General features: G+C 25.6%; 1 protein-coding gene across 2 annotated transcripts in view; it reads left to right on the forward strand.

The window, feature by feature from the left end:
* LOC149057780 (uncharacterized) overlaps window positions 1-18,772 on the forward strand; it is a 100,110-nt gene that overhangs the window by 69,976 nt on the left and 11,362 nt on the right. The gene's annotated exons all lie outside the window — the stretch shown is intronic.

The raw sequence follows: 18,772 nt of genomic DNA on the forward strand, positions 1-18,772 counted from the left end.
ATATTGGACACGAGTTACTGTGTTAGGTTAGACAACAAACCTCTTAACGCCAAAGGTATATCAAAGCAAAACAGTCTGAAGTTGTATACATAAGATACATTCCAAAATCAAGTCCTAACCTGAAATTATCATAATATACAAACGACAATATTTTCGTAGCAAATACCTTCTTAATATCATGTATACATGACGTAGAGTATATATTATATAATCCACTATAGTACGATGCAAATATTGGTTTTAACATATTAGATGCGATGAAACATTATAACGTATTAATTTTTATGCTAATAATCATTATAGTACATTTTAAACACAAAAATTACGTAACTATTATGTATAACAATGGAACGAAATAATATGTTTGAAAAGTATCTTAAATACCTACTAAAACAACAATAACTTTAAATGGATTAAAAGATCATCCAATAAAAATGTATTCGTATATTTTGAAATTCTTGAATAAGTATCGAGGTACAATTCGGATATAGCTTCGAGCACAGACAAATTTAAATTCGTGAAATGTTAAATGCTCAATAAACATTTCAATAAATTGAACAGTTAATTTGTAAAAAATAAAAAAAGAGTCAGTCAATAAAAAAAAAAATCCAACAGAGCTTGAACTAATAAAGTAAATACCAAAGACAAAGGAAACTATCAAAAACGCTTTGGATGTGTTGGTCAATTATTCAACTTCAATCTCAATGGAAGTAGGAATCACTGAGGAAAGTAGAAACATAGTTGGTACCTATTTTCGGTGAAAAATACACCGAAAATAATAGATTATAAAAAAAAGCATTTCTTAGAAATTTTCTGCAAATAGTTAAGGGACAGGTGACAGCTATTAATAACAATGAAGCTTTTTCTGCTGTCAGTTAAGTAAAAAACTCAAAATTTAAAACTAAAAAATGGATAATTTATCAAAAAAACTTGCATCTGGCACAAGAGATTCGGTGAAAAACATATTATAATGTTTGAGTGTTCATAAAAGAGGTACTCTATTTTATAAACGAGGAAAAAAATTGTAGATTATTCTATTTTTATAGCACAGCATACTATAAATAAGAAGACTTTTTCTTGAATAAGTATCGTTAAAAATATTCATTTTTTTTTTTTTTAAAGAACTCTTCATAACTGTTTTATAGTTAATTTATTAAAACAAATAACTAAAATATATTTTTTTAAAGGTTTTGAATTAATAATATATACACGCATTGTATTTAATTGTATTTTTTAAAGCTTCAACTGTTAATGTTATTGATAAAAAAAATGAATAGGTAAGTAACTAATTTTACAAAAGTGTATATACGCAGTGTAGTGTCGAAATTGAATTTTACACATTGATTATTTTTATAAAGTAAAAATAATTGTATTAGATCTTAAAGTTGTCTTCTTGCGGGTTCAGTACTTCATGTAGTTTTTCTGGAATTTCTAGGTTTGTTCTATAGTTTTGGCGTGAATACTGAAAGGTTCTTACTTTCTTCTTATAAGATGGACTATGACATCTTGGTTTGCTCTATTCACAGCCTGTTAGTTATTGATTACCGCTTCATCTTTACGAATAAACGATTGGGGGGTGTAGGCCATTATTCGGTTGTGTGTTTAATTTCTTCAGTTATTATTTGTCATCATTCAAATTCACTCAAATTAGAACAATATTTGGTACTTTATAATCCCTATATAAGATAAAAATTATTCAAATAATTTGTTGTCCTATTATGATTTTTTGTCTATTAGACAGTGTTACAAGTTCTAAACTTCTAGTAAACATTTATCACAACTAATAACATAAATTAATAATAATACGATTATTACCCTTAACTTAAGACCCCATTTAAAATTAATTTGTCATTGATTAAAGTAATTTGAAAAAATGAATTAATTAGGTAAATACTTAAATAAAATACAAAAATGTTTTCATTGAAGTTAAAATTAATTTTAAATATATTTTCATGGTTAGGTATACATAAATTATAAACTATATTCAACGCTGATGTTTGATACCTTGTTTAAAATAAATTAGAAGTAAAAAGAAAATTATAATGTATTGTAGATTTGTAGCATTGTTTAAACGAGAAAAATACATACAACATATTTGTAGACTGAATAAAATTAATTGTAACTTACTTTTATGAAATCATGACTACTATGGGCTTGGAACTTTTATGAAATATCGTTATTGTATATTATGAAATAAAAAATATGGTCTGAAAAAAAAATTTACATCTTAACCATTTTTATTCTTATGAAAAATAAACAACTCTTGTAAAAATAATACTTTATATCATCTACTTTTGCCTAAGGTTGAATATAAAATTGAAATAATACTGTAATAATGTTAACACAAAATTAAATTGAACATCAATTTCTGACAAAAAATATCATAAATATTAAATATATCTATAATACCTTAGAAATAAATCCTGAATGAATATGGTACCTATTTTTTATGTTAATTTATATTACTAATTATACAATATTATATATTTAAAATCTAACAGTATTTTAGATAACTTTATATTTATATATATATATATATATCCGTAGACCTCATTTATGTGTGATTAGACATTAAAAATAAATAAATTGATAAACATACAATTTTGTTAGTCAAAATAAAAAAATATTGTATCTAGCAACAAATTGTATTATCTATATAAAGGAATTAAAATATATAATACACATCTACTGTGCGTGGTTAACAAAAGAGAAACACATAAAGAAAAAGACCTCACTCCACGGGGGGCTTGTGTGTGTGTAATGTATATTATATAACCGAATAGGCGGACAGTCAACTCGGTCAGTCCCTTTATTGTATTCGAACAGATTAAGATCCCGGAACCGGATGATTATTTTCACGATTTATAATAATTATTACTTTAACTACTGCCACCAGTCACCGCCCTTTTGGTAGAGTATTAATTGGGGGTTTTCTATTGAAATTATCAAATATTCATTAGATTCAGTAAGGATAAATGATAATCAACTCTTTTAAAAAATTTTACTGCCTATGGTCACGTAATAATTATATATTTTATCATAATAATTGATAACCGAATGTCAATAAACTATTATATATTTAGGTAAAAAGGAAATATGACATTTGTTAACAGTGGTATCAATTCTAAATCTATTATCTTATCTTATTAATCAAATAGCATGTCATTATATTAATTAACATACAGTCATACAGGTTACGAATACTGATAATGTCATTTATGTGATTCACTTAAACATATTATTTAGTGTATTTATTGACACTTTGTTAAATATTTGAATTTCTTTAAATGTTAGAAGTTATATGCATTATGTAAATAACATTAGACATTAGTGTAATTGGTGAATTTTTCACTGACGAGTTAATGATAAACACAACTTAAATAACTTCCTAAAATTATTATTAATTACTATAGTTATGGGCTGGTTAAATTATTAAGTTTTATATTCATAGAGTATTAAAAATATTTTAGTAAACATATTTTTATTGAATGGCCTAAAATAATAATATTTTTTTTTCATTCGTGCATAATATCAAATATATATATTATATACGCCTCAATTCTTAAGATTATTTGAGTTTATAAAGTTCACTACTTTTTAAAGACTTATACCAAATATTTTAAGTATGATACATGAAAGACTTATGTTAATTTATATACAATATAATATTGATCTATGCACCTATATATTATGTTATATTTTCTGGACCACGTCCGTTTCTTTGAGAAAGAAAGAATTGATGTCGTCTCTAGATTTGGTGATATAGTACGACTTAACATAGATTGTAGAAGAGCTTATCTATATCTTGGTTTCTACATCAGGAGGAATTCGGTTAGTAGGTGCTTATAACTTAAGTTGTGGTATTACATATAATTTTTATTATTTTACACTATTTTATTATTAAGTATGAAAAGCCAAATAAAAATAAACTAGTTAGTGAGTAATTTATATTTTATAACGTTTCCATCAGTAAAATCAAGCCCGGATTAAGACCTTCAGAGGCCCAGGGGCCAATAAACGGTTGTGGGCCCCCCATCAATAAAAACAATTCTTTAAAATTATAAAAATAGGTATACAATAAAACAAATTCAAACCTTTTTATTTAAATATGATAATAATAATAATAAACGATAATATATGATAATTAATGAGAATAAAAATATTAAAAACATAATTTTTTTTTTAAATACATATTTACAAATATAATGAATTATTTTTTAAGTAAAAGTTTTTTTTCTAGCTTTTTGAGTAGCAAATATTTCTAATGTTTTATCGAAGCTTAAATTTTGAAGAACATCATTTTCTGTTGATAAAATCATTAATGATGACAAATAATCTTGTGTTTGAGAAGATCTATTTTTATTTTTAATTCTGGCCAACTTCGAAAATGCTCTCTCAGCAGTACAATTAGCAACAGGAATGGTAAGATATATTCTTAAAGCAATATGAATGTTAGGGAAAATATTAATAACATTACATTCAGTCATCCATTCAAATATCTTGAGTTCATCACTTCCATCAAATGTTGGTTTTAACTGATCCCAAAACTGCTTAAAATGTACTATTTCATACTTTATTGAATCATCGACATCATCTTTATATACACTAATGAATTTGTTAACACTTTCCTCAACATCAATAGTAGACTCAACATGTAGTCTAGTTAAGAATAAAAAATTTTCAACCACTACACTATATGCATTTATTCTTTTGTCCAGTTCTGAGAAAAATGTATCAACTATAACATGATGTGTTTCAACCCGAAATTTATCAATACCACTAAGTGCAGTTAAAGTTTTATTGTTACCATCAGGAAATTTTTTTATAATTTTTCTTTTATTTTCATCTTTATTTATGATACTTATTTGGGAGCAAAACTCTCCAACCCTAGAACCCCCCCAACCCTCCAACTTAACCTACGTTCATAGACCATATTTGAATCCCTTAAACTTGAAACAACATTTTTTAAACTTTTCAACAAATTCACAGCTTTTAAAATATCATTGATTTTGCTTTGTAAATCAATAGATACTTTATTACAATGTTGTAATATGTCATTCCAAAATAGACACAAATAGCCTGTTTCTTTTTTCAACATTTTCTTCAATAACACCTTTGCATTATATTTTGTATCCCCATTTTCATTTTTGCTATCAGATATTTCAAAAAGTATAGTTAATATAGTTTTATAATTAATAGTGAGTGCACGGCAAGCCTCAGAATGGCATTTTACTGTAAAATGTAGATATATTCCTTTTAAAATTATCTGCCTACATCTATTTGACAAAAAAATATTATTATAGATACTTGATAAATTATTTATAATATAAACTATCAATTTTGGAAATGATAGTCCCAGTTTGAATATAGAACAACGAAGTTAATGAAACAAAACATGTTTTTGAAACTCTTTAATAAACTGTAAATTATTCTAAAAATTAATTAAGGTTATTGCTCATATGATTATAAATTGAAACTTTTTTTAAAAACTATGAAAACAATTAGTATAAATAAAATTTTTTGGAATGAGTAAATCATTTTAAAGTATCATAAATTATGTAAATACTTAAAAATAATATTTAAAACAAAAAAGATTAATCAGTGCTATATTTTTTTATATAATACACTAAACATTTCTTACTGTTGTACCTTCTGAGCAAAATTTAATTTGTTGTCCTCTTTATAATGTTATTACTTTTTTATTTAAACATTTTCATTTTATAATACATTTAAAAGTTAAAACTTGAATATACTATACTTAGAAAATATTCAAACATGTAAATGAAAAAAAAAAAAAATATTCTTTAGTCCCTTCATAAGTATCAAACTGTTTTTATACATATAAAGTGTATCTTATTCACTTAGTCACTGTACCTACTTTCACAGTATTTTTAATTGTAATGGAACAAAAAATATCAATTTTCAATACAATTAAAAGGCTTCACAATGTTTTAAATAAATCATTTTATTTATAAAAATAATATGAGACTTTAGAACTACATTCACGAATTTGTAAATAATTGTTTTTCATAACTGTAAAATTCTTTCATTAATAATATACTTCCTACTGCAAATATATTAAATACATATATGCATATATGCATTAATAATAAATGTTGGTTCGGTACCTTACTAACCTGGAACCTTTATGTTAAATGGAGTAAATGAACTATATCATCGTCCGATTATATTAATAGATGACCAAACAATTAAAATATTGACTGGTGTGACGTACGTGAATGAGTAAATATTATCTGAAGACTATGAGACCAATGAAGTAGAGTACTTTTTCATCCTCTGAGGCTCTGAATAACATTATTTGGCGTCAAATTTTGTTATCATTAAAACAGCAAAGAACAGACCATTTTATGAATAGAATATACCATTGTAACCCAATATCATGAGGCTCCTACAATGAATAATACAATTTATTCCAGATAGCTATAAAGTAGCCACAGTTAATAATAATATTGTCAATTGCCAATTGGTTACCAGCTAGATATTGAAATTTCAAAGTGGTTGGTGCATTAGTGATATAATATTTTAACACAATTTGAGATTTTGAAAATTTTGTAATTACTTGTTTCTAAGTTAAAAAATACATATATTATGTACGTAGTAATGGTATAATAAATAATCCATAAAATTATAATACAAAAAGACTATCAAACATTTTAAAATATTGTTAGTAAAACATTTATGTACACATTAATAAAACATAAAATTTATAAGCTATTGTTACGTCACACATATAACACTTTATTTTTAATAAAATTATCGAAAACTATACAGAATACTGTACTGGTAAAAGGACTCTGGTCTTGTTTTATTAATTTCAAATCAACATAATAAAATTGTAGAGTGGATTATTTTAATATTAACAATTTAAAACATTTAATAAATCGACACAAAACTGCTTGGTGGAATTCTATTTAAAAATATTAAATATTTCGATAGAAATATATCAACACCAACCAGAAATTGTTCCTATGATCATTGGTCTGCTTGGCTCAAAACACACTATAATAATATATATATTTTAAGTATCAATATAATGTATAAATTATGTTTTTTAACTGGTTACAAAAAATAAATGCACCAAAGGATCGTTATGACGCTGTGTTAAGTTTTTAAGTAATTAAAAAATGTTTCGAATAATTGAGATAACTGAAAACTATATGATACAAAAAAATATTAATATAATATAATATTGTAATATTTTATAATATTATAATATAAAATTATACAAATATTCATATATTATTTTACATTTAATGTTATATTATCAGGTGCTAGTTTTTTAATTATATATTTCTTATATAATATTACAGAACTATGCTATAAAATCTAATTAATAATTATCTCGTATATGCTATAACATATTTTATCATCTCAATATAATTCAAGTTTTAACACTACTTGAACTAAAATCTCAAGAGCAACTCTACGATCTAATATCTAGTTACAATGTATAAACTAATAACTTTCAATTGCATAATTAATTGTTTCTTTTATGAATTAATGGACGGGATAATATACATTTAGCCAATTTTAATTAATCATGCAGTAATAATAAAATTATTAAGTATAAAATGATAGATAGGTACTAAAAAATAACAATGTATTAATGTTGTAGTAAGGGATAATCTATGGCGCTTAAATTGAGGATATTTTCAACTGAAATTATAAATAAAATATATTGCCAAATGGGCAATATGTGGGCCCAAGGTATATTTTTCATGGTTCAGGTGTAAGAATACATATTTTTCTAAACATTTGGTCTATACTCCATGAATTAGTGAAATATTAACCCCCCGTCTCAATCTGCCACCTGGAGTGAGCACCGGATCCTCTCACCATTGACATTTATTATGGATACAGTCACATATAATTTTATATTTTTACAAGATAAGAAAAAAACAAATATATTGTTACCTACAATAGTATTCATTTAAAATATAAAAATAAGCATACATAAATACAAAATTAGTAGGATATATTTTATTATGTTTTAGATTGTTTAACACAAATATCCACATAACATTATGACAATACTGTTGAATACAACATCAGAAATCAAACAACAGTTTATATTTAAATTTATAATTCACACTTTTGATTTATTTCCAACTAATTAATTATTATGTTCTAACATGACCGGGCATGTTAAAACAAAAGTACTGATAAAAATGTCTGATAATAATGTTAAAGTATACGCTTAATTTTAATATAGTCATAATTATTATTATGTCATCGTAAATCTAGTTAGTGTTATGTACAATATACCTATTATAAAAATTAAAATTAATTTATAATTTATTCAATAATTGACTTTAATAAAACAAGTTCATTCAGAAAAAAAATAGACATAGTTCACAATTTCGATTATTAATTCCTATTTTAACCAGTTCACATTTTTAAACAAACATTCCAAGGTCTGATTTGTTATACTTCAACGCAGTTAGTGACATTACAGAGTCCGTTTTCTTCCAAAATAATAATTATGAACAGACATCTTGATTATCTTCCAAAATAAAATTTCCTTGTAATTATTTAAAAATATTAAAAAGTAATTGCGATTTTCCTGTTTATAGTGTGAATACCTTGGAATCCAATAAATTTTTTAATAATATTTACGTTTCAATAACAAAACTGTTACAATTCAAAATTCATAAATTCATTAATCTTGAGTGATGACTACTTTCGAATATTGAAAAATAACTATAAAATTCAAGAACGTCATATTCGATATCATTTTTAATTCAACCACAAAAAATATTTGCCAGTATTGAATTATTTATTTTTTAGCTGATTTTCAAAGTAAGAGAGCCATATTTATTTTATGGCCGTAATCTTATTTTAATTAATTCAATTAATCGGTGAAATCAAAATTGAAGACTGCCAATTTGATTTGTAGCGTCTTTCACTTTATAAAAACTAATTTTCGTGTGATATGTTGAGTGCAGAACAGCAATATATTTTAGAGTTAAGGTGATGGTATATTTTATAATTCGTGATATTGCACGCACAATATGAAATTCAATACTGCCATATTTTAATATATGGCTGTCTTAAAATCGATTTCTACAGGCAATACATCTCAAAATATGGCAGTCTTTTTATTTAAAAAATTGTAAAAGGCCACAAGTATAAACTTTGGATTTAAAAGAGTACCTATTTCATAACATTTGAAATAGTCATATTGTAAAGTATGTTTGAAAGTATTTAAGTTTTGGTTTCAAGCTTATAGGTAAAAAACTCTTAAAATTATCTTAATTCTAATTTCAAATTGCTTTTTCTCAAAATTATAAATGTTAAGTTGCGGCAGTCTTCTTCTAGACGTGCGAATTATACATGCTCTAAGCGTTATAACGAAATTAAATAGTTATGCAACAAAAATATAATATAAACATTGTTATATTATGTAACTTAATTTGCAATAATTAAATACAGCTATATTTTTCGGCCAAAAACGGCAGATGCGTGATTCAAACATTTTCAAAACTAGTTCAAACTTTCCAATTGGCCGACTGATCGCTTACTCGTATTATAGGAGGACCCAATGGTCAGTACTAAAAAAAAATTAATATTTTTTTTAAGTTTAAAACGTTTTTTCAATACAAAACTGAGTATTATTAGATTGTTCCAAAAAATATAGTAGTTCTCTTCACATCGTCTACCAGAAACCATATGAAAATCGGTTATCACGTATAATATTCATAGAGTTATGGCGTATCTTTAGACCCTGAATATCTACAACTATAATAATGCAGTAAACACTTGTCTCATTAAACCCATTTACTCCATTATGTGTAATATTGCATATGAAACACACAGTGATACGTTAAGTTTAATTGTTGGTCTATTTTATATTTATTTGAGAAAGGCGTCGAAACGAATGAATCGACATTGACGGGGTTGTCACAGTAAACAGTTATTACCTACATTATTTCTGGTACCTACATTAAATTGTGATTATAATTAGATAAAATATTTTACACTTGTATTTTATATATGACCGAAACATTCTGATTAACTGTGGAGTTTGTGTTAAAAAATAATAATATCTAAATATAATGCAATTAGTAAAACTGTGACCATATTTTACTATAACATTCATATTTTTAATATGAATTTATTTATTATTAAAAAATATTATATATTGATATTATGTATCATGCATCATCACATCATCATGATTTTGACCTTAAAGCGTATATAATTGAAATATATTATTATTAAATAATAAACACAAAATATAGATAACTTTTACAAAACTATTACAAGTCCTTTATATAATCATGAAATAAACATCAATACATTAAAAGTTTTGGGTTATAGGCCATTTACTCAATAATAAAGCCAAATTGTTGTTCTAAGTGTTGGTATGATATATAATTTATTTTTAAACATGACTAAATCTGCTTCTCATGTTCTCATTGTTTAATATGATCATTAGTAAATTTCACCCAATACCATTTAAGGTAAAAATAAAAATGCCTATAGTATATATTTCACCCAGCGTTTTTTTTTTTTGTACCTTTTATTTAAACAAATTAATTCTAGAATGTTGAAATATGCGTTGTAAATTTTAAGTATTGTAAAAATAAGAGGGGAAAAACTAATTAATTATAAGTTCTTTACTAAATTCGATTAATTATTCAGATCTAAGTGTTAAAATACACTCTTAGAATTTTGGTAAAAACAATTTAATCACAATTCTGTAGTGATATTCTCAATAAATGCACCCCTATTCATATTTATTTTTTGTTCTAGAATATTTTTATATTGTAAAAAACTAAGGCTTAATGACTTGAATTAAGCGTATGTCAAAAAAAGTTATAAATTTGGTTGATACTCGTTAATGTTTGATTTTGTTGAAAAGTAAGATTTTTTTAAAGTAAGTAAAACCATCGATTTAAGTACGTTTCTTTTAACTGTCAAATGACTTGATCTAAACAATAAATAATAAACGTCCAGAATATATAATATAAAGGCATAAATAATTTATTTATAATTTAATGATTCTTACGTTGAAAAATGTAATGATTTTAATCTACCCTTATACATGTGCTAGATGGGTTCAGATTTAAGAGCTTTCCTTAAAAAGGACTAGTAAATTAGTGTCAGACATCTTTTTTTAGTTGGACAGAAAAAACTTAAGGACAAAAGAAGGATTTTTACGATGCATTGGAGGGGGGATTACAACGTTGACAAAGTAGGTCAAATTTGTAGCCAAGAATTTTATGAGGGGCTTAGTTACAACTAAAAAATTGAGAGAAACAGCAATTATCAAAGCTTTTTTTTAAGCAATTATCATTTACATCTATACACAACTGAACAATATCTTTATTTTACATCTAACAAAAATGTACGTGCTTTATTGTTACCTAGTATACCGATTGAACATTCGCTGCCTAAAATCTTTATAGTTATTTGTTCGTAATAATCACAATGATTTAAAGTAAAATTTAGCTTTTTAAATATAGATTTCATAATTTCAAGATAGTATTCAAAATCATTGATGGTTCAAAACATTTTTAAATAGTTTCTTTGTACATATTATGATGTTTATTGAAATCAAGTACACGCATTAAATTCTTCGGTCGAATATTATTTGGAAAAAAAATATTTTAATAATTTCATTTATCAAAAATCTTCAAGTGGCTAAATGTTTTCTTACTGTTACGTATAGACGATAATTGAATATTTGAAAAGTACTTTATTACTGCCATTGACCATCGTATCAACGTTTAAACATATCATCAATAAAATTGTCCTTATTCTTAACTAATCATACAAATTTAACACTAAAAGTTATTCAAGACATTAATTTTAGTTTTTAACACTTTATATATTGGTAACCTATAATGTTTAAACATATTTTGTCTGAAAACTCTAGAATATAGAGGTACCTATAGTGTCTTGGTGCATAGAATATGATTAAACTTATTACCTAAATTATATTCACAAATAATAATCGAATATAAACTGGTTTTTATTATCATTAAATCAAGAATCAATTGCATATTGATGTATTGTGATTTTTTTTTTTTGCGCCATTCATTACAATTTACAAGGACCAGAACAAAATCACTTTTTCCAACATGGCGTTTAAAGGAGTATCGTGTTGACGATGTAGATTTACGTTATAATATTCATGAATTATATGGATTTTTCTTTGGATATATTAGTTTAAAAGTCATGAACACAATATCCGATATCTCAGCACAATAAACCAAAGTCTATAGTTTTTATTCTCCGATTACATGAAAACAAAAAATACTACGTACACATGATATAAACCCACTTGAAATGAAACAGTCCTTAACAGTTAAATAAAAAAACAAAATAATTAACCATTCCTGCCTACAGAATTTTAGTAACACTTTTAGTGGACGTATTAGTTTTATTTTTAATCTGTTTTTGCATGTCATATGATACCTATTCATCCTAAAAGTATAAAAGACTACCCGTCCTGTCAGATTTTGTTTTATTATGACGTGTTTAGACTTCACTTACTTTTAGAGGAGGATTATCAGTGAAGGTTTTATTTTATTTTTTATTTAATAAAAACTAAAAACATACATTGGATAGAGTTCAGATTAAATACCTAAAATATTTCACTATGCAAAATAAGATTTATTTGTTTAGTCATATATTACACTTACTGAGTATACTATAAGGTCAATATAGTTTCAAATTGCTCATTCAGATTTAAATCTTATATACTCATATCTTACATTATTGAATCGATAACTCTGATAATTTTCTGAGTTTTCTCTACTTTCAGAGTAAAAATTCTTTCACCTTATAAAGTTCACTCTATATTATTAATACATATCACAATTTATAATTATATTACAAAATACACTATGTAGGTACGTACTCAACGTGTTATAATAATTTGAATCATATATTTTTAGATTCTGAGTAGAACGATAAATGTTTTGGCATTACAATGATGTACAGGTTTGTTTTGTCTGTGAACACGTTTTATAGTAGAAAAAATATTTCAATTTGGAGGTGGATTTCCGGTAGAAAATAAAATATGTAAATATTAAAAGTATTAAAATAAAGATAATGAAAGTGAAAATTACCAGTAATTACTATCAAAATATTCGGGAAAACCAAATTCTGTTGGTGTGCAATGATTTATCAACTGATGGGGCTTACTCGACAAAAAATCAATCACCTAATTGCCCGTTTTTACATTTTTTTTTTTTTGTTGAAATTAGGTACTGAACTGTAATTAACAAAAAAATATAGACGAGAAATAATCGTTGTTTTTAATCAGAGTACAAAGAATTTAAAAAAAATAAAAAATAAATATATTTTATAGCTATTCGAATTATTTATTAACGGCAACCTATATACACAATACACACCTATTACTTATTTATTCATTTTTATTAATCATCATAAATTCATAATTATCAAAATCATGTTTGCATATCACATTTAGTATACAAATGATATATTATTACGTTATTGAGCCATAGTAATAATCCATCAATATTTTATACCATGTTCATTAAAGAATAAATTATGTTTATGGTGTCAACAAACAGCAACAAACACACATGGTAAAACTTTGTTAAAGTATTATATCGCTATTGTATATCCGTCGTTAAATTATAAACATAATAAAACTATGAGTAAATTGATTTTTTTCAATCATACAACCTATTGACTATTATATACTAAAATACACAACATAACAAAATTGTTACTTTTTATAGCACAAACCGGTTAAGATATCATCTAATGATTGTATAATGTTGATAATTTAATTAATTGTCAACGATAAATAATATAGTATTCGATTTATTTCATAGATATATTTTGAACAAATGATAAAATTACTAACATTTCCGTCATAAATGGGTTTTGTTTTATATTAAAAATGTATCAAAATTATACTCACTGCATTAATTTATTTGTGGTTTTATTTTTATAGAATATAATATATACAATAATTTTGGAAAAGTGACGACGTCTGTCGTTCGATTATTGTTATTATGACCTATATTATTCCGACTCTACAATACAATATTATATATTTATAAAACTCATATTTCAAAATAAAAATTGGAAATTACTTAGATATTTAGTTTATTATATTATATTCATAATATAACTTTAACATCATATTATGATATTATATCGAAAGACATAATATGCATACGTTACGTTTCAATTAAAACAATAAAATATTTTAATAATATTAATTAATAATTAATAATAATTTAATGTATTTCATTCATATCATTATATTTTGTGTGAAAATTAATATACACCCGGGCTTAATTAACCTAAACTCTAAAGATAAAGATATTGACCAAAAAGTTCGAGTTATCCAAGGATAATATAATAATAATAAATTCTAAAGACCGGAAAAAGTTTGCGGTATAGACGGTTTCGAGTTAACCAAGTTCGACTGAATTATATTATGACGTATGAGGTATGAAAATATAGAATTTTAGATTCAGTGGAGAACAATGAATGTATTGTTTTTACAATTATGTGTGTTTGTGTGTGCGTACGTGAATGTGTATTTATTTTTGGAGCAGTAAAAATTGTATAATAATAAGGAAAAACAAAAAAATAATTACGGAAATACTGAAATATGAATGAAAAAACAGTTTTTGAAGAAATAGATTTTATTGATTTATTGTAATTCAAAATGAATAACTCTAGAAAGTTGAAATGTTTCGCTACAACTAAAATGTCCATTTCCAATACTCAAAGAAACTTTCAAAGACTAATTTTTAGCTATATACAGGTTTTTTTTTAATTTTAGTTTTATTTATATATAAAACATGTTTATAACACGTCATATCCAGTCAAAAAGTTTCAAAATAAAATGTAATACAAAACTACTATAAATTGTAATTTTAAAAACCTTAAAGAATCAAAAATTTAAAGCTATAATTGATTTTTATTGACGTTTGAAATTTAATTCTTAACACATCACATTTCTCAACAAACCGTATAAAATTATTAAAAAAAATCTGAACATTTTCAAATTATTCTTAAGTTAAAAATTAATACGATTTTCAATTTTAATAGCTAATTAATGTTTGCAAATCGAAAAAAGTTTCTTCACAAGTTAGCTTACAGTACTCTTAAATAATCGAAAATACGTGGATTTTTTTTTATAATAAATTATTGGTAGGCAATTTACAATTGGATAATAGGTAATCAAACGAAAAATATTTATCGTAAGGGCTTGCACATTTTCGGATTTATGTATCGTATATTATTATTTTATATACATTTTTTACTATACTATACGATATCTTCAATTGCATTATCTATCTGTCCCCATCTTTGGCCTTTGATGCCAAAGCTTCTCACAGATTTGGAAATTTGGCACGCTGTAAAAAAAGTCAAAGACCTCTGATCCTCATAATTTATGTTCATTGACGCTTCTACAACGTCTTTCTGTGCAAAAACTCTATGTATAATGCAATTTCTTCTCTATTCTCAATTCTAAAGTTCATAGTCATCCTTCAACGTTATCACCTCATCGTAGTCGTCGTGGTCACTGGTCATATTTCAACTGGAACATATTATTATCCTCTGACTTTTGAACATGCTCACAACATTTTTTTTATTTTCATTGATTGTAAAACCAAATATATTTCTCGTTACATTGATTAAATTTTTAGTTATAATAATCACATTAATAATGAAATAATAATAATAATAAATACTATATTATATGGTATTTACGATGTTTTGTTAAAAATAAGTCTAACTTGTGCAACTACGAAACTAGGCGTACAACTAATAGAAAAATAAAGTATGAATATTGATATAAATAAATTATAAAATATTTTTAAAAATAGAGCCTTACACAGCCGTTTTCCGTATGCAATAATAGTATTTGATTTAAAATTTCCAATATTTATTTTGAATACAAAATATCAGAAGCGACATTATTTGAGTAAGTTAATTTCGTGAACTTTGCCAGCTCCATGTCCCGAGCCACCCCCACTTTGAAATTTTGATACAAAACGAACTCCATTCGTTTGTGCTGGTTTGTGCTTCTAACCACCTCCTTTTTGCTCAACTTCTTCCAAAATTGTCCAACTTTGAAAGTTGGGGCTGAAATGCTACTTCCCAATGTGAGAAAAAATTATTTTGCCATGTAAATCTGATCACAACTTTCGACATAATCATTGTTACCTCTATTTTCTTTAGTCGTAAAATATTTGGTTTTCCAGAAAAACCCATACACCTGTGAATAAGAAAATTATAATTTTTTTTTTTTAGGCTTACGCCATTTTACGAAATAAAAAAATATTTGCGACTCAACAAGTGGACTTGCAACCTAACACCAAAAATATAATTGTAATACATGTTATACTTTAAATACGTTCGTTCCATATATTTTGGAAAATCAAACTGATGTGGATTAGAAAAACATTTACATACTTAATATAACGTTCTTATACTTTTCGTAATTAACTCATCTAAACACGTGTCTATCTGATACATATTATGTTTTCATAAATACGTAATATAATATATTAAAATATTAAGTAATCTGTAACTGTTGTATATTTACCCTACAAATAAAGTTATATCCTATTTTTTTTTAAACATATACATAGTAAGTAACAATGGTTAGGTGAACAGTTGTGATCAAATTCACATGACAAAATAATTTTTTCTCACATTGGGAAGTAGCATTTCAGCCCCCAACTTTCAAGGTTGGACAACTTTTGAAGGATTTGAGCGCAAACGATGGGGTTAGAAGCACAAACCAACACAAATGAATGGAGTTAATTTTGTTTCGAAATTCCAAAGTGAGGGGCCGGAGACATGGAGCTTACTTACAACAGTGTATCTTTGTTAATATGCTTTTCGTATTATTCATACCAACATGGCCTACTCATCTTGTTCAAATTCTGATTAATTATTTCAAAAATCTAAAATACCTACTGTTTTCGAAAAGTATACCATTTTATTCGTAATACCTACGTATAATGCAATACGGTTACCTAAACTTGTATCGACTTAATAGGTAGGACGTGGGTCGAAACGAAATATTGTTTATAAGTCCGTCAGATAAAACCTCTGTTTGCATAAAACCGTGCACAGATATCCTCGTGACTCAAACATTGATAAATTATTAATGAAAGCTCGTGTGTGCATATACATAATATTTTTTTATGGAAACCCTATATCCACTGTTGACACGTGTAAACACACCTCGCGGTAAATCACTTCACGGTGTGCGATAAAACATCGCTATACATAATATTATGCGTGATGTATATTACATAAATATTAAAAATTTACGGTGTATTATTATTAGGTATGTTATGTGTTTACCACAGAGATCCCTTGTTTTGCTCATCACCACGACAATATTTCTGATGCAAAGTAAGATCATGTTAAACGTTTTACAATGTTTACAACCCTGTTTTTGAAACCACGAACAATGTATATTAATAATAATAATATCAATATACAACATGACATAAAATCAAAATCTGTCACATTAGTGTTGAGCCGTGCAACGCCCGCGAGTCTTCAAAATTCTGTGTTCAAATGAAACTCGGATGCTCTGCGGAAAGCCTGCACGGTTGACGGGTATTTCCACAAGGTAATAATAATATAATATAATTAATCCAATATTATTAAGTAAACTCAGTTTTCTGAGGGGTCGCTAATTAATATTTTTGAAGAGCCACATTAGAAATCTGGAAATTGTTCGCGGTCAATTAAAATTGCTAAGATCGGTAAAATCCAATGAAAAAAAATTATAAATTATAACACTAGAACGTATAATATTATAGTTTTTTAATTATTTTTCTTGTTTGGGACCGAATAAAATTTTCCGTGAGCTATCATTTAGTGACCTTTGAAGTAAAATCTTGAATAAAAAAAAATTTTAAAAAAACTCTGTCCGACAGGCTGCACGTAAAACTCAACACTAAATAAACGATCACCAGAAATATAATAGTTATATAGCAATGTCTGTACAATACGTACCGAAAATAGATTATCAAACGAAAAATATGTATCGTAAGGGCTTGAACATTTTCGGATTTATGTATCGTATATTATTATTTTATATACATTTTTCACTATACTATACGATATCTTCAATTGCATTATCTATCTGTCCCCATCTTTGGCCTTTGATGCCAAAGCTTCTCACAGATTTTGAAATTTGGCACGCTGTAAAAAAAGTCAAAAACCTCTGATCCTTATAATTTATGTTCATTGACGCTTCTTATTGAAGCCAAATACCAATTAATTTCCATATAATATAATATTATGATATCATACTGTATTTTATCCTATGTGTTTTTGACATGTAATAATAATAAACAAATTTAAAAATAATGATTGTATTGGACGATCGAAAGCGCGTTAACATGTCGTAGTCTTGCATGTATAGTTGAATAATTTACGAATTGTATACTATTATTATTATTATGCGATATAACGTGTGTAAAGGACTGCAATAATCTGTTATTTCGGCAACATAAGTCAATATGCTTATAGTTAACACACTAAACAAAAACAATAATTCACGGGTGTACACGTATTATATTTACTAGTTAGGTACGAGGCAGGTTGAAACGATCCATCATTCGCAGTGAAACTCATTATAAAATATTATTATCGTTTGCATATGACGGGTTAATATAGAAGGAAAAATAGAATTTTTTGATAAAAGAAACTTTGAGTGAAGGTTTTGTATATAATAGGTACGATGTATTAAATAATGTCGACAACTCGTATCGAT

This window comes from Diuraphis noxia, unplaced genomic scaffold, assembly GCF_037042655.1.
Source record: "Diuraphis noxia isolate RWA-SAM2 unplaced genomic scaffold, SU_Dnox_SAM2 contig0003, whole genome shotgun sequence".
Taxonomy (NCBI): Eukaryota; Metazoa; Arthropoda; class Insecta; order Hemiptera; family Aphididae; genus Diuraphis; species Diuraphis noxia.